Source organism: Tenrec ecaudatus, chromosome 1 (genome assembly GCF_050624435.1).
Source record: "Tenrec ecaudatus isolate mTenEca1 chromosome 1, mTenEca1.hap1, whole genome shotgun sequence".
Taxonomy (NCBI): domain Eukaryota; kingdom Metazoa; phylum Chordata; class Mammalia; order Afrosoricida; family Tenrecidae; genus Tenrec; species Tenrec ecaudatus.
In genome coordinates, this window is record NC_134530.1 from 100,250,001 (window position 1) to 100,275,053 (window position 25,053).

A 25,053-nucleotide genomic window follows, 5' to 3' on the forward strand; every position below is an offset into this window, starting at 1 on the left:
TGAAATTTCCCTGAATACTAAAGTTGTCTTTTAAAATCAATTTAAGTTCCGGAGAAATTAAGCTCACATACTCTGTGGAATCAGGCTATCTGTGTTTCTCCTTACTATTTCCATTGCTTCCAATGTGAGTATTTGCTCCTAACGGGCCCTGAAAAGTGCTGAGTTGGGCCGTTTGAGGAGGACAGGGAGTTTTCCTCACAGAGAGCTTGGCTAGCTGCATGATGGCAGAGAAGCATTTTGGCAGGAAACTACATAGCACAGCAGGATACTCTGGTTCGAACAAAATGTTTGTGTGCAATGTGTTACCAGGGGAATTAATTTGCATGTTGACACTACCACCCACATACAGAGGCCCTGGTTTATTTCCTGACCAAATGAATTTTCCCTCCTGATATTTTATAAATATACCCTAGACCTAATTTCTAATTAATTTAATAAATACACGTGATGGCTCATATATGGAATCAAGATTGGTAAGCATTGCCAGCAAGAAGTATGCTGGGGTGCACATGGATTTCCTCTAGAAAGCATTCAAGTTTTAAATTATTATTATTATTATATTTAGACCTGGCATATTTTCTTAAATCAGATAATGAAAGGGGGAAAGAAAGTATTTTGTATTTTCTAATTTAACTCAATAACATTTTATCAAGCTCCAAATATTTGTATTTGGAGAGACTGTTGTACTTGATCAGTGGCACTATCATCATATTTAGTAAGAGAAATAAGATATGCATGGGTATTTAATGCAGGGGAGAGATGGGGCCCTATGGGCATAGTGGGTCACAGGAAAAAGATGAAGCTTTCTACTCCTGTGAAGATCTGCAGTCTCGGAATCTCGCTGAGGGCTGTCCTCCTCAGTCCCTTAGGGTTACTGTGACTTAGCATAGACTCAGGGCAGAGAGGGCGGCTTGGTGAGAGAGATATCCAGTAGATAAATAGAAGAAGGGATCACTTTTGACAAGGAGCAAGAACATAATTTTATGAAATTATGAGCAAGAAAATAATTTTATGTAAAGAGGCATATAAACTGGACCTTAAAATAGGTTCTATTTACTAACCATTCACTAACCTATACATACTTCAGCCATCACTGCCCACTGGATTCCAACTCAGGGTAAGCGTGTAGGCAGAGTAGAACGGCACCTGCAGGTTTCTTAGACTGTACACTTTCATGTGAGTGGAAGGTCGCATCTTTTTACTTCATGGGATGTGTGTGGGGGGGGAGGGAGGAGCTTATAGGGTCCTGGAGACCCTATAGGACAGAATAGAACCTGCTCTTAGGGTATCAAAGACTTTAAATCTTTATAGTCACTTTTGTCTACAGCAGAGCAGCTGGCAAACTTGAATCACTGATCTTACAAACCAACGCTCAAAACAAAATCCAGTACTCCCCCAGGGCTTCATGTTTCTGTGTGTGTGCGCACGCACACACACACACACACACACACACACACACACAGGGGTTACAAAACAGGATGAAAAGTTAATGAAATTTCTCCATCAACTTTTTGAAGCTCTCTGATAGGTTTAATTCTGTAGACCAGAGGTCACAAGCAGCTTGATTTTCATATCCAGCAAGAAGCATGCATAAACCTGAAAATTCTGATATACAAAATTCAAATATATTTAGTTTCATTTTCATATCATAAAATTAGGAAACTTTATTTGTATGTTTTTATTTAAGAGGTGCTAAAAAGAGGTCTAATATGGAAATGAGTCAGGATTATTTGATGACACATACTAATAGCTAATATCAGATCCTCTCTATCCCTTAACTGGTGTTTGTGTGTTCCAGGGTCTCTACCAAGGTTATTGTCTGAATGCAAGCCCATTTCAATAATTTCATTTTCTACTTATATCTTTAGGCACTTCATTCTGTAACTTTAATTGACCTTGAGCAACTGTTATTGAACTACATATACACATTCATTAGAAGGGGGATTTGCACTTTTTTCAGGAATATGTTCTCTCTGAAATTTATTATCAGTAAAAGTGTAAACCCTCAAGTATAGCAGATTTCAGCAGTGTCAGAGGGATAAAAAGGACCAAATCTAATACAGAAGCATCAGTTGCAAAGATATCATCAAAATGATTTTAATAACTGAGGAATTCAGTAAAGGGAAATTATTTGGTGGGGTGGTTAGATTTCATATCAATTTGCACCTGTGTGCATGTATAGGAGTGGAGTCCAACCTGCCAATCAGGTCACAGACTGAGATGCCTCCTTGGAGGTGTGGCCTTTTTATGAGCGACCCTGGGGACCTCTCCCTCCTGCTCCTTCACCGGTCTGATTGCTGGGACTTTGTGGGATGGTGCAGGCTACTCACCCTGAGAGCCAAACTCTTAGCTGTCCATGCCCTGCCCTGCTCCCATCAAACTTGGATCCATCCAACTCTGTATCTATCTGCCTGGGATCACTCTGCTTCCTGCTTCACTACTCTGCATCATTGGTCTGCAGCTAACAGTGTGTGACGAGAGCCCTGGCTGGCATCCGACTCAATGGACCTCAGTTGTACTAGGCTGCGGTGCCTTCTTGATATAAAATTTAATGTTTGAAATAAAGAATTAAGATAAAATATACCTATACCATTGATATCTATATTCTCCAGACTGTTCTAACACACTTGATATGACTCTTTTGCCAAAGTTTTGTAACATCCTGAGAATGGTAGCGGTCTAAAAATACATTGGATGAGACGAGGATGAAGACGGTTACATGTTGCCCTTTCACAGAGTCAACCGTGAGCCATCTCAGCAGTAAAGACATAGTTTCCTATGACAACCCACAAAGAAGAACGAATAAGGCACATCTGAGGTTCCTACCTGGCAACGCAGCAGTAGCAGAGATCATGAGACAGACAAGGACAGGCTTTCCAGAATGAGTAAAACAGGGAGGAGAAGGTTGCTTGCCGAGTGGAATGCTGTCTGCTCATCTATCAGCATGAAAATGGCTTTTTCACATTTGCCAAACCATGGGTTGAGGATTAGAGTATGGGGTGATGTTGATAGTAGTATTTGATTAAGTTCTAAGTGAGTATTAAGTTCTAAGTTTTATTATGATGGTAAAAATGTAATTATAAAAGTTGCAATTGTGAAGGAGAGGAAAGGTTAATCCTATGACTATAAAAGAAAAATGATTAAAAGAGTCAGAATAAAGTAAATTACTCGGTGTGTATTTTCTCCGCATAATCTTTGTAACTATTACCAAATGACTGGGTGGGATCATGCCAGTAAGTTTTATTAAACTTATATAAGAATGAGTCCATTTTGCCATTAAACCAGGTATGAAGTGAGCCATCTCTAAAGCAAAAATACTTAAAAATAAATCTGTTGAACCTTAAAAAAAAAAAAAGAAGGAAAGGGAAACATTCAAGAGCTCTGTGTGGAGAAGTGGCAGCGGGAACAGCAAACGTAAGACTGAATGTCAGGCTGCCTGGTCCATGGACGATTAAAGCTGATTGTCTCCATGCAGCTGGAAGAATGAGGTGCCATTGAGGTATTTGCCAGTATTTACTCAAAGCACTTTGTAACATTACCTGAGGTAGGCAGAGGACAAAGGGTCATATGACTGAGGCCAAGAATCAGAGAGACACATGCCTTTGGCATGGGTTAGAAGAGGTACTGTGGACAAAAGAACTGTATCCTAAACATTTCTGAGCCTAGTTTGTAACCTCCTGATTTCTATACATAGCCTCAGAATTGCGAGCCTTGTATTGTCTCTTATTTCTGTGTGGCCTTTTTAAGTTCTATGTGCCTTCTCAAACCCAGCAAAGTAGAGTGTTGTGAGACGGATAGTTGGAGTTCCAAACGGGAAAGAGGCTGATCTGGCCTCTGCCTCGTAGGAATCATCCAAAGGTAGTTTGGAGTTCGATTCTCGTTTCCTGGTGTGTAGCTGAAGGGATTGGATATGGCCTCTATGCCACTTCTTCAGGGAAGAATCAAACAAGCAAACAAAAAAATAATATCAATGTAACTAATGCATGGATGGCATTCCTAATGCAAATGGCTGTCGAGAGGAGACGGTTATTTCAGCCTTAGGCATAATAAATTCAGATATTCCATTTTGAGGCAAATTTCTATAATCAAGAATAAGGGTAAAATCCCTTGACAACCCTCACAGATATTTGCAGTTCTTAGTCATTGACAATAAACTATGAACTCCTCAGGGCAAGGGTGGTACTATGCTTGTCCTTGTCATTTCAGAGCTTGGAAAAGATATGCTCTCAGTAAACATTTGTTGAAGCAAATAATAGGGACTATGCATATTTTTATCAATCATTTAAATGCAAATATATATTTTAAAGATCTTATTCATATGTTGTTGACAATTAAAATTAATTTAACTATCTCTGAATTTGCAGTTTAATGTATCCTCTGATACAACTGTGTTCTTTTTAGTCATTCCATGTGAAGTGATGACACAATGAAACTTAATGTGACTTTATTATATGATAATTATGTGAATTCCAAGTTATGTTTATAAATGCATCAACAGATATATGTTGGTGTTGAAATTTTCATAGAGGCAATTCTGTCAAGCATAATGGAATATAATTCATCTAAATGGTTTCTTTGTTCTGAAAATTCCATGGGCTAAAAACAGGAGGGATTCAGTGTACTCAAAGAAGTTGAAAGGGAGCACAGATTAGGAGGTTCCACATAAAAAAGTGAGGTCTATCTGTAACAGAATCTACATTCTCTTAGATTTCCAAGTGTGTGTTTCTAAATGCTATCCACAAACAACCAAACTCCAAACGGGATTTAGAGCCACAGGAATTAAGAACTAGAAAGCTTCTTTATTAAAAAGCATTTTTTTACAAAAGTTACCATAAGTTATTTGTGTTGTTGTTTCAGGAGGAAGGCATTTGTAAAAGTGCTCCTGCTTTCCTTGTTCACCTGTTCACATTGCTGTGATCAATTGAAAGCCAATCAGAGACCAGTGGTGTTGAGCTCCATGGTACATGGGGCAATTGGATCACTTGCTGAGATGTTGGGGATTTTGTGTCTGGATTGTTGGGACTTGATTTTTATTAAAAATGCTTCCCTGGGCATTCAACCTAGCATCATATCATTTCACCTTGACACCATGCCCTATTTGCCAATCTGGAAAATTCCTATTCATGTATCAAAATTCATCTCAGGAAGAAAAAAAATCATCTAAGACCCTACATCCTCTATGAAAGTTTCTTTAATGCCATCTTGTAAGATTTATTACATATCCTTTCTATAGCTCTGTTCCTAAGTGGGTTGTGCTCACTCAAGAGTGAGCTCAGATGGTTCAGCTTCCAGTCACAGTGATTTTTATGTGCCCAGAATCTAGGAAGGTGTCTATTTCGCAACAGAACCTAAGCAAATTCACACTTAACAAATGAGTGCTTAAATGAAAAACTATTCTGTATATATCTAACATCCGATATAGCACCTGATAATTAGAGAGGACTGAAAAAAATGGATTCAACTCAATACTATTAATCAATTGATTAGTCATGAGGTAGAGAAAATTATAGCCCAAGGTATCAGAGTTGTAGTTCTTTACAACCAATGCTCCTTAACACCAAAGATTCCCACCAACCTCCACCCATAGATGTGGTCAGCTATGACAATAGGCGAGTTCACCCTTTTCTTGACCTACAAGTCTTGATACTTGATTTAAAGATCCTTCACACATTTTATCTTTAAATACTCCCCAGTGACTATCACATTTAGGCATGTAGAAGTTCTATAAATCACTTTCATTGCCCAAAGTCTCTTTTGAAAACAGTAACTCAGCTGTGTATTTCCCAATATGCAGTCTGTCAGGTCAAACTGCAACTCATTTCATTTTATTTCAATAAACTCAAATCCCTGACCTGCCAAGTCCCGTGTAAAGAAATGTGGCAATTAGAAGGCAAACTCACTTTTACTCAATCGATATGCATTTGCTGACAAATAACAGCTGTTTAATCTCTAGCTTTCCCTGGTGAGTTTGAGGAGACCTCTTTGTTTTGTTTTATTTTTACTAGTGAGGTTATTGGGAAGACCCTTAATAATAATTTTTGTTTTGCCTTCAAAATAAAATAAATGAATCTGGAGGCTCTCTTAGTCCTAGGAGAAACGCCGTTGATTTATGAAGCGGAAATAACCAACCCAACTCTGGAGGAAGCTGCCATCGCAGGTTAACCTCCTGAAGAAAAGAAAATGCCTTTTCTAAGGTCGGTATATTGGCATTTGGAAAATGCTGAATTTTTTCAAAGATGTTTAGTACTTCATTCTAGAATACATAAAGAATAAGTTTGTCATTTTTATTATGCTCCATCATTATCTTAGAACAGCAACCATAGCTTTAAATTATGCATCCGTAACAGTCTTAAAATTAATAATGCTCTCTTAAATTTGCATTATGCTTTTCTTTTAAGGTACCTTAAGTACTTTAGAGGACACAGGTAATATTTATGACATCTTGAAAATACCTTTTTTCCAAATATATGATTGTAGTAGTAATGAGGGAAAATTAATTTTACTAGAAAAAGACTGGCTTTACAAAAATATATTCAGAGTGTCTTCGGTTGGACAAATTTCATGCCTAAAGATATAATTATGAACTGCAATTCCAGTAAGCAGTTAACACCAGAGTCCAGTCCCTTCAGCCATAACATACAGTCTCCTCAGCCCCACCCAGTGATATTTGTAATAGTCTGTGTCTCAGCACACCCCATTTGCTCCATTGCCATCTCTACAAGCCCTACTAGGTTAGACAGTCATGGTGTGGTCGTTAAGTAGACAGACATTTATGAAATTTCTGTGCTCCAAATACCAAGATCAAAATAATTCGTTTCTATGTCCAAGGAGCATTTGATTTAAAGAGAAGATAGTCACCTTCCCAGGTCATCTTCCTACGAGGGGAAATGTGCATAAAAATAAACAAATTCAAGCTTAAGACAAAAACATTATTCATAGTATTCCAGTTCATACATGCACTGATTTATTCCAAGCAAAATGTGTTTAAACATGTCTCTGAGATCAGTGGACAAGTTGTCTCAGGAATACAATTGCCTTCATCTTATTTGAATGGTCTAAAAAGATTTTTTTGTTTTGTTTTACTTTGTTAAGGTCCAATCAAAACACAAAGCATATTAGGAGGAAGTCTTCTAAACTCAGCAGTAATGGGGAAAAGACCAGGAAATGTGCATGAGTAATTTTTCTCCATCGCAGAAATGCATCCACTCATATTTGACAAGGCTATCCTTGTAGGATTTCACCAGGGAATCTGACCCCACACTCAGCACAACTCGGCCTGGTCCCTTCAGATTTTTCTTTTGCTGTTTTCCCCAATCAATGACCATATAAAATGAAGATATTTGGGTTAATCACAGTCACTCAAACTGTTGTTTTGACCAGGTATAAGTCAAAGGGTAAAGAATTATTCTAGGAAGAATTGGAGAGATGGATATACCACCTTTAGAAGTATATAGAGGCTCCTGAAGGAAAAATTGCTTCAGAGTTCACTATTTTAGTTTAAGTATTTTCTTATGATTTGTAGCAATATTTATTACTCCCCCCTGTACATGATGAGCTATCTAGGTTGCATTGAGGAACTACAAGCGGCAGACTTGGCCTAGGGAGGCAATCAAAACCAATGCACTGCCATCTACTCGATTCCAACTCATAGCAACCATAGAGGACAGAGTAGAAATGCAACTGTGGGTTTCTGACTGTAAATCTTCATGGGACTCAAAAGCCTTCTCTTTCTCCTGTGTAGCAGCCAATCGTTTTCTATCAGCTGCCCTTGCAGTTATTACCCCAAAACATCACCTACTACATCACCAGGGCTCCTCATTACGAAGCAAGGCCAGGGCAATCTTCATAGCATTAGCTAGAGTCCGCCTATGAATGAATACTCAGAGATGATCCCAGGTATAATTGTTACACCATCTTTTATTCATTATTTTATCCATTTATATAATAAGCATGTTCTCAACAGTATCCTAGGCACGATGGCTTACTCCCTTGCTTAAAAATAATTCACTATCTAATACACTTCACATTATGGAAGCAGAAATGACAGGCATCAAAATCATAGTCGATGACTTAGAAAGTATATGTAAATAAATCTTTCAAAGAGAGCCCAAAATAAAAATGAAATAAAAATACTTACATGTCAGTTGTCAGTATCATTATTTATCCATCTACCTCAACCTTTTTCGGCCCCCTCGGTGTGCCAAAGCCTCAGAAACCAACAAGGTCGGTTCCATCCTATCAGGATGGCTTTGGGTTGGAATCAGCTCTATGGCAATGGGTTTGGTTGGGGTTTATGCTAATAAGGAGTCCTAATGCCTTGGCAGGATACACACTGTGCACGTTCAAGCCTACCAGTTGCTTCACAGAAGAAAGGTTTGGCTCTGTGATTGTGTAAAGATTTACAATCTCAGGAGCTCATGGGGACAGTTCCACTCTATCCTGTGAGGCCACTCTAAGTCAGCATCAACTCCATGAGTGTGAATTTGGTTTGGTGCGGTTTTCCAGGGTGAGCTCAAACGTCCCCTCTTCTATGAGAAACTGAGAATCAGGGGACACCTTGCTTACTGCAATGTGCATTATGCAGTTTCACCAGTGTGGGTGTCACTCGGGTCTGTTGCGCTTTGGTTCATATTAGTACGAATTGTTAATGAACCAAAATATTTCTACTGTGTCTAAGTTTGCAATTTAGTAGAAGAACCTGAAACTTTGGAATCAAAGAACTGTATTGGTATTCTGGATCTCACATCCCGGGGTCTGTAAACGTGGGCAGATATTTCAGACTTGATTTCTTCATCAGAAAAATGTCAAGAGCAAATGACGACGACACGGGGAAAACACTCAAACTGGAGTATGGAGAACAGAAGGCAGTGGTTAGTCCTTCTGCCCCTCCAACTTGTATCATGTAAAAATGTACTATGTTTGAATACAATGTAGAAGTCATGGATGTCAAAGAGAACGCCTGTATTGAAAAATGCCCTGGGTTCGAAGTTAAAAGAACTGGGATGGAATTCTGATTCCAAACGATTACTTAATTTTTCTTAGTTCCAATTTTCATATCTGAAAAAAAATCAGACCCATAGTACTTCCTGTTTTTTAAATATTCCTTTTATAGGAATGTGTGTGAATATACTTTATCAATTATAACACTCCAAATAAACATCTGCTGAGCTCTATCTGTTGGCTGTGGTAAATTAATGCTTTCCAGCTCAGTTTCAACAAAATATAAAATTTCCCTCTACCTTAAATAGAAATTCTATACATTCCTGAAATTTCAAGGGAGTCTAATGATGGGATTTTTCATCTAGTGAAGCCTTTCTTCTTTCCTTCCTTGAATAGCAAAAGAACCTTGCACAACTTTCTTTCCCTGAGGATATTCTCAAGGGAATTCCATCTGGCAGGCTTCCTTTTTCCCTTCAACTCTCTAACACCCAGCATTATAATTTGGCTTTCACTTGCTTTCATTGTAATTTCCATTTCCCCAACACTATTTTTCCTGGTGACCTGTTCACATAGTGATCAACAATAATTACTCTCTGCAACACCACAAACGCACTTTTGACAAACTGACTTTTCAGGTCAACAACCTAGTGAGCTACTGTTGTTGTATCTCAGGCACTTATCCAAAATTCCCAGTGAAATATGATCTTATTCTTATACTTCCCTTTGAATAGTCTTTTTTAAAATTCAGGCCTCGATTTCTCAGGGTGCAGTTTGCAGCTTTTCTTGCAAGTACGTTGTAAAGCCATGATTAGAAAGACTACCTGCAGAGCAGTGCATTTGCCTAGCCATCTCTGAACTCATCATGTGAGACCTGAACTTCCTGGATTTTAATGGGAAATTATTACAGTGGAACCTTGCTAATTCATGTCAGTGATGGTAAGTTCTATTTTAAATTGCATTTTTAAAGTAATAACTCAAGACAAATAGAGAAAGAGAACGAAATGGACTTTACCAAAAGTCTTCTCCGTTTCAGGTCACCCGCGTGCGTTCAACGGGACATTCCAATCACAGGTTCCTTATGGACAATGCGAAAGGAGACTCACAGGATAGCTAAAAATTCTAATTAGTAAATCCTGGTTTGATTGACCCAGTAGTCGTTTATGGAGGAAAATTGCCTGAATACTAATATACATACATGAAAATAAGAAATAAATAATAGTGTGTACCATTTCAAAATGAGATAATTCTTTGCCTTCAGGTAAAAATATGAAATAAAAAAGCATGCGGTGACGTAGTGGTTACACATTGGACTACAATCTGAAAGGTCAGCAGTTCGAAACCACCAGCATCTCTGAAAGAGAACGACAGGGCTTTCTATGCCTTTAAACAGTTCTAGTCTTGAAATCCGCCAAGGTAGTTCTACCCTGTCTTATAGGGTCACCATGAGTCTTTGAGTGGGCAAAGACTCAATGGCAGTGTTTGTTTTATTTATTTGTTCAAAGCTGAAAAAGTAATATTTAATTAAAGATCAAGTCTATTATTATCAGTCATTTTTCCATGAAAAAAATACTTCCCAAATTTAGTGTCTCCACATCTCCACTCCTTTCATCATTTCCCAAGCCATAATCACATCACCTCATGGTTGGCTACTTAAAACACTTGCGAGATCTCCTTGGGTCTGTGTCTGCCTCCATCACTCTGTTCTTAAGTCACCAATCAAAGAAGATTTTAGTAAATATGTAAGTCAGATTGCATTTGCTAATACCTTCCAATGGGTCCTCACTTTGGACTAAAACTCATAGAATTTATGATTGTCTACCAGGTCCTACAGGACTACTTAACATATCTTACATCCCTTACTTGATCTTCTATCTCTCTCTGTCTCCCTTGCTGCGTGGTAGTCACATTGGCCTCTCTGCTGTTTCTGCAAAACTGCAAACGATCTGTTTCTGAGTCTGTGAACTTGATATTCTGTCTAGTTTGATGCTTCCTTAAAGGCTTTAAATCTTGATTTCTCACCTACTCAGTGTTTCACTCAAATGTCATCTTTTCAATGACATGTCTCTTGACCCTCATACTTAAAAATATATTCTATTCATGTTCCCTGATTAATTCTATTCATACTGCATTTCAACCCAGATGTCAGAAGACTTTTTCTGTAATGGGCCAGATTGTAAATATTGTGTGAGCTTGTTGATCATACAGTGTTGATTGCAACTACTCAACTCTACCATCATAATGTAACACCAATCGTGGACAATAGGTAAATGAAAGAGAATGACTGTTTATCCATTCATCCATCCATTTATCATCTGTCTCTTAAAATATTTGAAATGGAAACTCCACAATGACAAATGCTGTTGACATTTCTGTCACCACTGTCTATAACACAATGGGAACATAATTGATGCTCAATATAGAAACTGATCAATACCATTTTTAATCTATCCCTCTAACTGCAGAGGATCACCTACTTTCCTCAAAAAGGATACAAGAGGAGGCCTTTTCCCTCCACATCCTTGCTTCCACTTCTCCTGGAAAACAAGCTGAGGACCATCTGCCACACACACAATGATTAATTCAAGAAGAGCAGCTGACCATACTCTATGTCCAGATACCGACTGCTCTGCATATTCTTGGAACATAACTGAACAATCCCTTCCAAGTTCTGCCACATTAGGTCATCTATGACCCTGGTGTCCATATGGATATATCAAAAAGTTTATAGTCCAATAGGATAAGTTCTTTTTCATGACTGTGTAGAGCAGCAAAAATCAAGCTCACTAAAGAACTGTATGAGATTTATTAACAGTCAATATTCGTTCTTTCTACCACTTATGTTTGAAAACAAGGCTTTGAAAACCATTTATCAGGAAGGAGGGATCTTTGTAAGCTACAGCTATTCTTTTTATTACTACCCCCATTCACCTCCTTTCTTCAGCAGTCTATCCACAATCCTTGTCTGGTAAAGTAGATAGACCAGCTAACACATATTACCCAAATTTGGTGGCAGGTATAGTTTAGACTATTTGATGCTGCCAGATTAGCATTAGACTGCTAAACACAAGGTGAATAATAAGGCTATCTGCTCCTATTAAGGTTGACAGTCTCAGAAATCGCATAAGGGATCATAATGAATGAGAATCAACCAAATGGAAGTGTTTGTTGTTGTTATTGTTGTTGTTAAGGTTCAGTAAATAATGATTCAATTTACTTTGTGCTACATCAATAACAACTTTTTTTAGTAGGTAATAAAATTAACTTTAAAAACATTTTTAATGAAAATTTAAGACACTTAAAAAGGTAGGGCAAAGCAAGACATATTTGGATGTATTTAAATGTTGCCATGTAAAACAACACATTTATTTGAATATTTGAGTTTTTGATGAATATGAAGTTTAACTCTTACCTTATGTTAATGTGGAATAATAACAAAGGTAATAGGGAAGACTAGTATTTGAAGACTTAAAACCTACTTTTATGGGAAGATGAGAAAATTAAACTGCAGAAATGATCATCAATTCTTTTAAGTCACACATATCACTTCGGTAGTTGGCCATAGAGAACATATAGACATTAAAAAAAACAGAGATTATCTATTGAATAGCTTGCAATTAAGCAAAATTTACCAAGGTACAAAGAATTCAAGGCAAAGAAGTGACTCTTTTCTGCCTATGGAATATTTTCATTTCATAACAAGGAAAAATATGAATTGATTGACATCTTGTTTGATTTACATATGTCAGGAGGTACCACCTATATCTAATGTTGTTGTTTATGTGTTGCCATATTCTACAACTATAGCTCCAATATTTGAAATACCATCTGGGCCAACCCTGAAGGAGAGTTGAAAGAAAGCTCCTGACTATGACAGAGAGTCCCCAAACTAGACGATCTACATCTTTGGACCACAAACAATACTGTTTTATATCGTTCTAAGAAATGAGCCCCTAGGCTGAAAGATAATCCAAATACACAGCAGATTCAACAATGAACTAAAGCTTAACAACCTTGAACATGCTATAGGAGTAGAAGAACTGGGAAACCTTGCATTCTTTTAAGCCTGGTGTTGCTCTGAGTTGGATCTGGGTTCATGGCAATCCACAGCATCAGATATTGAGAGACAGCACAGCATAATGTTTAAGAGCACAGACGTGCAGCCTGATTTTTGATCATGCTCTTCTTACATAATAGTTACGTGATAATCTTGGACGAGTACCACCATCTCTTTGCAACTCAGTTCCTCTTGCTATAAAATACGTATAATGATAGGATTTGCCTGTTAATGACCTGGATAACATTTCAGGACATTCATTTGTTGCTGTGCTATGACTCAAAATGAAGGAAATAGCTGCAAACATTGATAATGTGTGACCAACACACATCTTGGAGCCTCAGTTGCTGGGACTTGTTTCTGGGTATATTTGACCTGCTGATTTCCAAATTAGCTTCTGTTACTCTCTTTCAGCTTCACGTTTTGAGATAGAGAACAGATGTCACACAGCACTCTTCACTCTGCTCATCCATAAAAAAAAAATCAGTAAAATTCAACATTCTGTCAGCTAGGCTAAGAGAGAAGTATGGCACACTGGATTTATTTAAAATAATTTGGAGTGTACTAAATATTTAGCTCAGTTGAACTTCACATGATGGCCTTTTATTCAAATATGTATTTGAACAGTTAAAATTCCATGAAATTGGAATTTTCCCCCAAGTATTACTCCACCTTTTTAGGAACTGAATAGACAACAGTTCCGAATTGTTAATAATGGACTAGAGGAAAGTTACTATACAATAAATAAGGAGGCATGATGGTATAGTGAGCTATGTGTTTGAATGCTAACAACTGGTGGAGCTAGCTGAGCCCACTAGCTGCTCTGGAAGAGAAAGATGAGTCTTTTTACCCCACACAGACTTACAGTCTCAGAAACCCACAGAAGTTTCACTGTGTCCTATAGGGCTGTTATGGGTCAGAATTGATGGACTGGTAATGAGTTTGGTACCATAAATAGAGATTGAAATGCTTTGAAACCCAAAATGGGTCTGTCCAAGTTCAAACTCCTTTATTAAAGTGAAAATGCTACAGTTTTGTTATAATATGACACAGCTGATCCCCTTGTACATAGAAACTCTTATGTAGAATGTATAATATTTCTTACCAAGGAACTTGGCATCACTTATAAAACATTTCATATGAATTATCCACTGACTTCTATGAATTAAAATGATATCTGAAATGTTTACTGCATAATTTAAATTTATTACTGCATAATAAAAAAATCTAGATCTTAAATATTATTTATGAAATTTTCTATGAAATCTTACCTTTTTAACACTTTAAATTTCCCTCACACCTTCCATATATGTGTCTTTTCAATTTTCTCTTTCATTTGCCAATCAAATGTTCTGTTCTTGATTTTCAGTATCCAACTTATAGTCTCTGTACATATTGCAGTCTCCCAGACCAAAAAGAAACACCCACTGCCATCCAATTTAACACACAGTGCCCCTGTTGGACAGAGAATAACTGCCCCATTGTCTCAAGCCGCTAAAGGCTGCAGAGTGACTGGTAAGTTTGAACCACTGACCTGATGCTTGGCAGCTCAGTGCATAATGACGTAGCCACCAGGAATCCACATACAGTTTCCCTCGAAAGTCCTTTCTCAAAGATTTCTTGCCATTTTTGTCTTATCCTGCAATTTGAGGTCTGAATAATTCTCATGTTTAAAACTACAATGATGAATTGATAAATCAGTATAACTTACTATCTGAAACTACAGTGGAACACCGTAACTAAGAAACTAGAGCTGACGTTGTCTATTAAGTGCAGTTTTCTGAATCAGTGCTCCAAATGATGCCAGGAACACACCGAAACATCAATCCAGGAAAGAGACAAAATTATTGGGCTATGATGTAAAAGATACAAAGTAAGAATCTAGGAAAAGTACAAATCATCAAATTTAACATTATGTGTAGATGTTTATGCTCCTTCAGTTAGTGTGCTGAAATGGATTGGTATTGGCCATTTGAATTTTTATAGGGCTTAATCACATCATCTACTCTGACCAAATTGATAAATTGAAAGGAACAGTATCACATTTTCAGTAAAAAGAAAATCGTTTCAATATTCGTCCTGAATTACAATAAGAAAATATACATTTGTACAAAGGAGACAAGCTATCTCAGGAACAGACTTGACAGATGGAACACTGATAAACTGAACACCAGAAGAGTTGTAGGATGATATTGAAAAAAATCATACATAGAGCAAATGGTCGTGAAAGAGAGGAAAGAATTACTAAAAATGAATGTCAGAAGAGTCTGAAAATTGCTCTTGAATGTAGTGTAGCTAACACAAATGGAAGAAATGATAATGTAAAAACATTGAAAATATGGTATCAAAGGTGTCCTACAGAAGGCAAATGAAAATATTATAATGAAATATGCACAGACCTGAACTTAAAACCCCAAGAGAGACACATGTAGCATCAAGCCTCAAAAACCGATCAATTGAAATAACCAGGGCAGTGAACTATGTGATGTGGCTCCTCCAGCCAAATTCTCTAATTCCCACCAAATGTCCTATTTTTGAACTTGTGTGGGTAATAATGTGGAGTGGGTAGGGTGGCAGATGAGACATTGATAAGATTCACTTATGAGCAATTGTGTACAAAATTCACTGGAATGCCAACCTGCTGAGCACTCAATGAGCCCTCTGAGAAACAGGAGAGTGGATCTCACTGCCAGCCTGATTCTGGAGTGGTGTGTCCTCTGGACCTCCAGAGCGCTGTGCAGTGAACCTTCTGGATCCAGAAGCCAGCTATGAAATCAGAGAAGCAGTAGCAGAACCAAGAACTAGAGCATGAAACAGAGTGGTGAACTTGCCAGCCCTGTGACCAAGTAAAACTGAATGCTTTGGGACAGGAGACTGGCTGGTGGGGTAGATGGCCTTTGGGCACTTATTTGAGAGAATGGGGCTTGCTGACCCACAGAGTTTGAGCCAAATGCCTTAGATTGAGGCTGATAATGAATTTGGGCATTTGTTAGCATCCCCGCAGGAATTTGTATAATGTCCTGGGAGAACAACTATAATCTGAGTATTTCTCACTAGAATAGCAACCTCTTAAATTCCTTAATAAACCCTTTAATCTTCAACATTGTCTGAGTTCTATGTAGTCATCATGATGGGTTATGGAATCTATGTAGATGGACAAGTAGAGAATGCTATTTGAGATAGAACAGATCTTTCAGTAAGTGGATGCAACACAGGAATTCCATAATTTTCTACACCATTGAACCTGGGCAATCAATTGGAAAAGTCCATATTTATATTTGTGCTCATTCCAAAGGAAGTGATCCAGTTTATTTCCATTTGATATCAATGACATTGTTCAATAAATATTGAAAAATATCACTCAAATAATATCTAAATAAAATTATGCAGAAGATAATTTGAAACTTTTTCAACAATATATCAATAGGGGACTACCACAAATTCAAGTTGAATTTAGAAGAGAACAAAAAATAAGAGATAGTGAGAAACTTTCCGTCTGGACCATGGATATACTGATTAGGCGCAGCCGGCAGTTGGAAGGTAGAAAACCTGAATCCCCCCAGAGCCCAACCTCCGTTTTGCGGGCGCGACGAGCCCTTGTGGATTTCAAAGAGGAAACGAAGGAGCCCAAGTCCCCACAGAGTCCTTCCAGGGAGTCGAGCCAGGATCCCCGCTACGTCAGGCAGTGGCAGATGCAGGGGCAATCCCAGGATCACCCAGTTTCCGTCAGAATGTGGGACTGGGGTCTCCCCGAAGGTCGCCAGAGCCTGGCCCCAAGTCCCCTGAGCGTCAGCAAGATCCAAGCGTGGAGCCAACCCGTAGGCAGTCAGAATCGAGCCCTAAATCTCCCCTCCATCAGCCAAAGCCAAGTGAGGAGTCACCGGAGTTAACCAAGAGTAAGGGGAAGCCGGGTCCGGGGTCCCCAGGACGGCAGCCAGAGCCTGATGCAACCGCACCCAAGTCCCTTGCCAACCAGGCTGGACCCGACTCGGAGTTGGCCCAGAGAAAGGAGGAGGTGATCCCGGGGTCTCCCCGACATCACTTGCAACCCCGGCCTAGGGTCACCAGAGTCACCGCCTGGCCAGCAAGGGACAGGCCCGGAGCCCTCGCAGCCACTGCAGGAGCTGACACCCCCGTTGCCCGGGATCCCCTGTGTCAGCACGAGCCTGGCAAGCCAACCCCAGCTGGGAGACAGTGCCAGGGAGCGTCGGAGCAAAGAAACAAAGAGGTCCCGTAACCCAGGCAGCGTCCAAAAGGCAGAAGAAGGAGGTGGAGGAGGTCCCCGATGATTCCGAAGGGAAAGCCCAAGTCGGGCCGGGTGTGGAAGGATCGCACCAAGAAGAGGTTCTCCCAGATGGTGCAGGACAAGCCCCTGCGTACGTCCTGGCAGCGGAAGATGAAGCTCTCCTTGCAGGAGAGGAAGCTGACCAAGGACTTTGCCCGGCACCTGGAGCAGGAGAAGGAGAAGCGGTGGCAGGAGAAGAAGCAGTGCGGCGCAGAGAACCTGAGGCGGCGCCTGGAGAACGAGCGGAAGGCGGAGGTGGTCCAAGTGATCCGAAACCCGGCCAAGCTCAATCTGGCAAAGAAGAAGCAACTCCAAGCCATTGCGAAGCGGGACAAGCTGGCCCTGCTGCAGAAGCAGCCGCCCCAGCGGCCAGCAGCCCAGAGCTGACCTCGGGATGGCCTGAGATCCGCCATGGCAATCACCCTGAGGCCACCGGCATGGCACCCTGTGGTTCCAGAACAGCCGAACCCGCCCATAGGGCACCTGTTCCCTTCCAACTGGTGGGCAAGTCTTTGGGGAGAGTGGCCCAGAGGGGGCTTGGTGGAGGGAAGGATCAGACCCGCCCCCCGTTACCCTACCACCACCATCCTGGCCCTTCTCCAAGTGCCTTCACCCCAAGAACAGTCTGTGCTTCTGTCCCTCAGCTGCTGACGGTGGCTCCTCCCTACACATGTGTGCCCATCTCAAGGCCTTGGGTCCGGCCAGCTTCCCAACGGCTGCTCTGGGGACCTCAGCACCCCGTCCCACCAGCCCTGTCACCAGGGAGCTCGCCACCACCTCCCCACTCTGAACGCTGAGCAGTTAAAGAAGGAGCGTGGGGGGCGCCTGCGAGGTGTGCACAGGTGCCCGTCGGGGCTGACACTCAGGCGCGTCCATCCACAGAAAGCTGGTTTATTGAGTGGGAGTCCGAGCAGGTGCAGTCTGGAGCCCCCCTTCTCATGGAGGGAAAGCTAATGGACAAGTAAAGCGCCTAAATAAATAAATAAATGAATAAATAAATAGGAGATAGTATTGCTGTTGTCAGAAGGATCCTGGCTAAAAGCAGGTAATACCAGAAAATACTGACCTGCCTTTTACTGATCATGCAAACCTGTCCATCTCTGTGCATCATAACAAGTACAAAGAGGCAATAGTTTGGTCATAGCAAAGGATATTCTTTGTGGCTTAAAATCCAGTAAGGTATACTTCAGGACGGTGTATTTGCACCATACTTAGTCAATCTGTATGTCAAATGATGTGAGAAGCTAGGTTACAGGAAGAAATGCCATTGTCATCAGGACTGGAGGAAAATTAGCAATCTATAATATGCAGATGATTCCACTTTGTTTACAGAAAGTGACCAGGCCTTCCTTGACTTGCTTAGCACATTGCTGAGTAATAACAAGTTTACTCCACTTTTCAGGCCTTGATGTGATCACATGTGAACTTGTGTTTGCACTTACATTGGTTTATGCAGTTTGTAAGTCTGAAAGCAGCAGTGGTCATTATGGGAGTCAACTGTTTAACTGAAGAAGACTAAAGACTGCAACCTTTTCGTGTTGGTAAAACTTCAATAGAAAGAAAAATCATCCTCATAAATAGGCCAGGAAACAACAGCAAGACAACAGAGAAGATATTGAAGTTGTGAAGGATTTCATTTTTATCTGAGCTCCACAATCAATGTTCATGGAAGTAGCAGTCAAGAAATCTGACAATATACTTCACTGGGCAAATATGCTGCACACTGTCTATTTAACATGTTAAGGGGAAAATATTGACATTTTAAGGACTAAGGTGCACCTGGCCAAACGGTGGTATTTGCATCTATGCCATATGCATTCAAAACTTGGACAATGAATAAGGAAAACCACAGAATTGATGCATTTGAATTAAAGTGTCCACGAAGAATACTGAATAGACCATGGACTGCCAGAAAAAGAACAAGCCTATCACAGGCGCAGTGCATGTTTAGAAGTGAGGATATGCTTTCAGGAACTACCTGTCCTTGGCAGTTCCTGCTTGGTAGGCAGTGCGTGAAAATGAGAGAGATCTTCAGTTAGGTGGGTTGGCTACAACAATGGACTCATACATCAATGACTGTGACAATGGAGAAGGCTCTTTGTCATACTACTCAACCCCACCCCACATCAATAGCAATACCTTCTTGGACATATCGTGAGGGCTAGATGTAAAGCACTTAGAAGACGGCTTGACCGACTCTTTGGGACAGTTCAGATAGCGGATGGACATTTGTTCTAAGGCAGTACCTTTCTCTTTTAGGACCATACCTTTCTCCTGTTTTTGGAGGAGCCCTGGTAGTGGAGTGGTTACACATTGGGCTTGGGATCCACAACATTGACAGTTTGAAACCACCAGCCCCTCTGTGAAAGATGGGGCTTTCTACTCCCATAACGAGTTACAATCTTGGAATCCCACAGGAAGAGTTCTACCCTGTCCTATTGAGTCATTAGTGGCTCAATGGCAGTGAATGTGGTTTTTGGTTAGGAGACATTGGAGTGCCTGAATAGATTTCAAAAAAACTGAAATTAGAATCTGATCTCCAGACACCAAATCCAGATGTCTGTATTTCAATTTCTTCCCTTTCTGACCTTTCCACACCGAGAACAGTAGTAGATTTGTATACACCTCTAGGCTTGGCTTCATGAGCACAATCCTGTAAGTAATGAGAAAGGAATGACTTGTGCTAAGAAAGGTGGCTAACCATTATAAATAAATTGATTATTTGCAAGCATAAAATGAAATTAATTTTGGATTATTACAGGGAGACATGAGTAAACTACAATTATTAGGCATAATGCAGTCACATTAATTCAAGCTAGTAAGTAATTATTTCTGTTTCCATTGTTCTTATTAACCATTTAAAACATCTGACTCAACAGTGGTGAAATGAATGAAACAGATTTTACTCCAGGAATACAGAAGTCATGCAGATAGATAAATATCTCTGACATTATTTCTCTATCTCTATCATCACATCCTCTCTTCCAAAACATTAAGCCGGTTTTGCATACATAGAGGTGGTAAAATAAAGAAATAACCTATTTAATTTAAGATTAAAGATAAAAACTACTTCAATATTTTAGAGAAATGATTTCTGTGTGTCTTATCATGTTATTTATTTGTCTAATAACAGTATAGTTAATGGTATTGAGCTCTTTATTATTCCAATAAGAATAAGCAAATGATTTTTAAACATTTACTATAATAAGGCCATTCATAGTTATTTAGAAAAATTACTTCCTCCAATTTCCATAATATTCCTACCAGATTTAATAGATCAGGAAATTGAGCAAATAGATTAAATACCCAGCCAGGAACGAGGTGGAACTTAGGGGTGCTTGGCTCACAGCATACATTCCTAGCTCTAAATTCTCATCACAAAGCTGTCCTCAAGCGCCCCGTCTAATCTGACCCCCTACGTTCACTCCCATCAGGCTTCCTGAGTTTCTCCTTCTTATCTCACTCTCAAGTTCCACAAATGTATTTTATGCAAAACTATTTGGACTGTAATTACAAAAACCCATCTTGGAGTTTATTTTGAGGTATACTTTATAGGCCTACCAATTTATCAGTGGCATTTCACTCAAGTCTATTTGTGTCCCTTATAAAACACAATGTCATGCATTGGACTTAATCTATGTGCTCCTGAAAGGAGAGACATAACTTTTTCACTATTAGAGCCTCAATTGCTAGCACAATACTGAGTAAATAATATTCCCCCAATTTTTATTTAAATGTATACTTGAAACAAAGAGAAGATTCTGGTTCTGTTTCTTCTTTTGTTACGGCTCCCACACATGATTTTTATGTTAACAAAGGAGATTGATTTTAAAATCAATACTCCAAGCTAATCGTTTCCATGGCTTTCTCCCACTTCATGTGATGATTATACATCATGAACAGAGGCATGTCCACTATAAATATGGCAGTATTATAACATTTATTGACATTATTGTGTACTAATTATTTTTATGTACATTTTTTATTTCTTATCATTTAAGGATTTTATTGTTGTTCAAGTCTTTTTGATGAGAAAACTAAAAATCAGTTTTACTTGGCCTATGACACATAGCAGAGCTCAAATTCTATCTCATGTCTCTCTGACGTAATATTATATATTTCCCACGCTTCAAGGATGGTTCTCCTTCAATCACAGTGGACAGTAGGCACTGACAGATCGCCCATATGGTTGCTAAGGACTTACAATAGGCAAGGCTACCTAGGTCCCACAAGTTCCACAGTACTGCCAGCTCCGGCTGGGCTGCTGGACTGAATTACTGTGGTTGTGTCATTGGTCACTCTGGAGAGGATCTGCGCATGTCGTCCTCAGTCACTGACTTTCTTTGAAAGAGAAGTTTGGGCCCTTTTCCCATTTCATATCCTCCAAATGCTACAGTTTAAACTTAAGAACAACTTTTGTGTAATTAATCGTTTTAACTATAAACAATTTACACATGAAATTATAAGATTACCAAAAGTAAATAAGGAAATATATTGATCTGTGAGGCACTTGCAAATAAAAGGCTTTTTCCCCCCTGATCTATCTATTCACTGCCTGTAGTTGATGCAGACTCAGAGCGACCCCATAGGAACCCTATAGAATTGCCTCTGTGTGTGTTTGGGATTGTATTGCTTTACAGAAGGACACTTAGTATTGTGGTGACTCATTGAGCTACTAACCCAGATCAGAAAAAGAAGCCCAACATTCAAAAGTAGCAGCCACTCCCCTGAAGGATGAGGCTTTCTCTCCTGTAAAGAGTTACAGTCTCCGAAACCCACAAGGGCCATTCTAGTGTGCCCTGTTGGGTCACCATGAGTCAGAATTGACTTAATGGCAGTAAGATTGCTGATTAGTTGGTGAACAAGTGGCAGAAGAAACTTTTTATTTCTTTAAATTATCAAGAAACGTGCTCTACAGCCTGTAAAACACCTTCTTCTGACCAAAATTAAACAAAATTCCAAAGCAAAGGACAACACTGGACTGGAGCGATTGCCACTGTGGAAAACAGAACAGAAACCACAATAGCCAAATGAAAACCTTCCTCCAACAAAGCACACAATAAGTAAAACACCAAAAGCACAAATAAAATAGATCAATTAAATTAAAAAAAGGATTTAGTCTTCTCCTGAAGGACATAAATATTTTTATTTATTAGTTATATACAGTTCTGGGTACACACAGCTTTATATACCAGGTTGAATATCACATGAAATAAAACCAAAACCATATCCAGTCGGGTTTATGATTTAGGGAGACGTCAAAAAAGGGAAGGTTATGCAGTGTATTGCATGTGAATGAGAGCAACACAGCAGTCTGAATTAGGAACAGCTCGCACTCACAATGGCTGGCCAATTCACAGTGAGAGACAACGCTGGCCTGTGCTTTAATGTTAGATAAATTCATCCTCACTGTGAAACAATGGAAGCATATGCTTCATTACAATCACTTTCATTTGCTGCACATTCAGCTTTTGTAAAACAATGTAAACGTTTCTTGTCCTTTGATGCTAAAGTAAGGCTTAATAAGAATGGTATATACCTGTTCTAATTTACCTTCACACTTGAATTAAGTTTAGGAATGGATCTCCTTCAAGTCCCAGGGGACTGCTGACTAACTATTTACTGAACCACATTTTACAAAAAAAAAGGTGGGGTAACTAATATGCTGGAGATCCAGGCACAGATTGAAAAGTTTTCAGATCTCATCCACTGGGGCACAGAATATTGCTGCGAGTAAACCAACAGGACAATAGGAGGCCACCACTAAAAATTTTGAACCTTTCTTCAACGCTGCTCCTTATCTCTCTATTCGCTTATTCCACACATTATCTATTTCCCAAGTGATGCACACACCCAAATCAGATCTGACCTTGAACTTCTCTTCTGTGAAAACTCACTAGATGCCCTTGTTACTAAAATGTGGACCAGTGAACAGTTAGTCAGCAGGAAGGTTTTATCCAGGGAATCAGGTGCTTATTTAATTGTTAAAGAAGTTCTAAAACCCTCTTCAGGTTTAAAAAATCTTGAGCGATTTCTGTTCCCCATCTTGTACAAAGACACCTCCATCTTTGATATGAATAGTTCTATTATATTCTAGTGCTCCTTTGTGTTGAAAGTGTTATTTTCATTGGTCCTCCACTCAAGCACTCCCTCAATGCAAGAATACTTCTTCTATTAAATTGGCATTCTATGATGCTCACCCTCCTGACACAACCGCTGAGGACAAAGCTGGTGAATAAGCAAATGTGGTGAAGAAAGCTGATGGTGCCTGGCTATCAAAAGATATAACATCTTGGGTCTTAAAGGCTTGAAGATAAACAAGCAGCCATCTAGCTCAGAAGCAACAAAGCCCACATGGAAGAACACACCAGCCTGTGTGATTACGTGGTTCCAAAGGGATCAGTTATCAGGCATCAAAGGACAAAAAAACCTTATCATTGGGTGCACACCTCCATGATGGGATCGCTGAGGACAAACGGGTGCATAAGTGAATGTGGCGAAAAAAGCTGATGGTGCCTGGCTATCAAAAGATATAGTGTCTGGGGTCTTAAAGGCTTGAAGGTAAACAAGCTGCCATCTAGCTCAGAAGCAACAGAGTCCACATGTAAGAAGCACACCAGTCTGTGTGATCACGGGTGTTGAAGGGATCAAGTATAAGGCATCATCAGAACAACAACAACAAAAAAATCTTACCATAGTGAATGAAGGGGGAAGTGCAGAGTAGAGACCCAAAGCCCAATTGTTGACCACTGGAGATCCCCTTGCAGAGGGGTCTAGGGGAGGAGATGAGTCAGTCAGGGTGCAACGTCGCACCAATGAAGAATACAGCTTTCCTCTAGTTCCTAAATGCTTCCCTCCCCCCACTATCATGATCTGAATTCTACCTTGCAAGTCTGGATAGAGCAGAGGATGTACACTGGTGCAGATAGGAGGTGGAGGCACAGGGAATCCAGGGCGGATTGATACCTTCAGGACCAGCGGTATGAGTGATGATCCTTTTAGGAGGGTGGCAGAAGACTGGGTTGGAAAGAGGGAACCAAATACAAGGATCTACATGTTATCTCCTCCCTGGGGGATGAACAACAGAAAAGGGGGAGAAGGGAAACGTCGGACAGGGAAAGATATGACAAAATAATAATTTATAAATTACCAAGGGTTCATGAGGGATGGAGGAGTGGGAAGGGAGGGTAAAAAAAGAGGACCTGATGCAAAGGGCTTAAGTGGAGAGTAAATGCTTTGAAAATGATGAGGGCAAAGAATGTACAGATGTGCTTTACACAATTGATGTATGTATGGATTGTGATAAGAGTTGTATGAGCCCTTAATAAAACATTCAAAAAAAGAAAATGATGATGGCAACAAATGTACTGGACACAATGGATGGATGGATGTGTAAGGTTTATTTGGGTGCGAAACAGAACCAGAGATCCAATTAACAAAGTTTTAGAAGCAGGCTTTTTTTTTTAATTCTAAAAAAAAAGAAAATGATATTTCAAAGTACAACATTTAATGTATACCCTAATTTTTCTAATGCTGATTGGACATATCTTCCTTTTTAACTTCACGAGCATGTACAAATGGCTGCAAATAAAACTTCTTCCCATTACTGAGGTGAAGAAATGAAGAGAAAGAACGGTTGTTGCTCTTAGTGTATATAATTTTTAATTACAAAAAACTCTTTAATTGAATAATAAAAAGAAAAGACAATAAGGATAGTAAAATATTTCCTAAGTAGACCATTAGCAAGAGAAATTTTGGCTTCAAAATGTTGGAA

The 25,053-nt window shown here is 39.6% G+C and overlaps 1 protein-coding gene and 1 pseudogene across 1 annotated transcript in view; one reads left to right on the plus strand and one right to left on the minus strand.

Annotated features, from left to right (window-relative positions):
- NEGR1 (neuronal growth regulator 1) overlaps positions 1-25,053 on the minus strand; it is a 663,072-nt gene that overhangs the window by 554,175 nt on the left and 83,844 nt on the right. The gene's annotated exons all lie outside the window — the stretch shown is intronic.
- LOC142436340 (uncharacterized) lies at positions 16,498-17,668 on the plus strand (annotated as a pseudogene).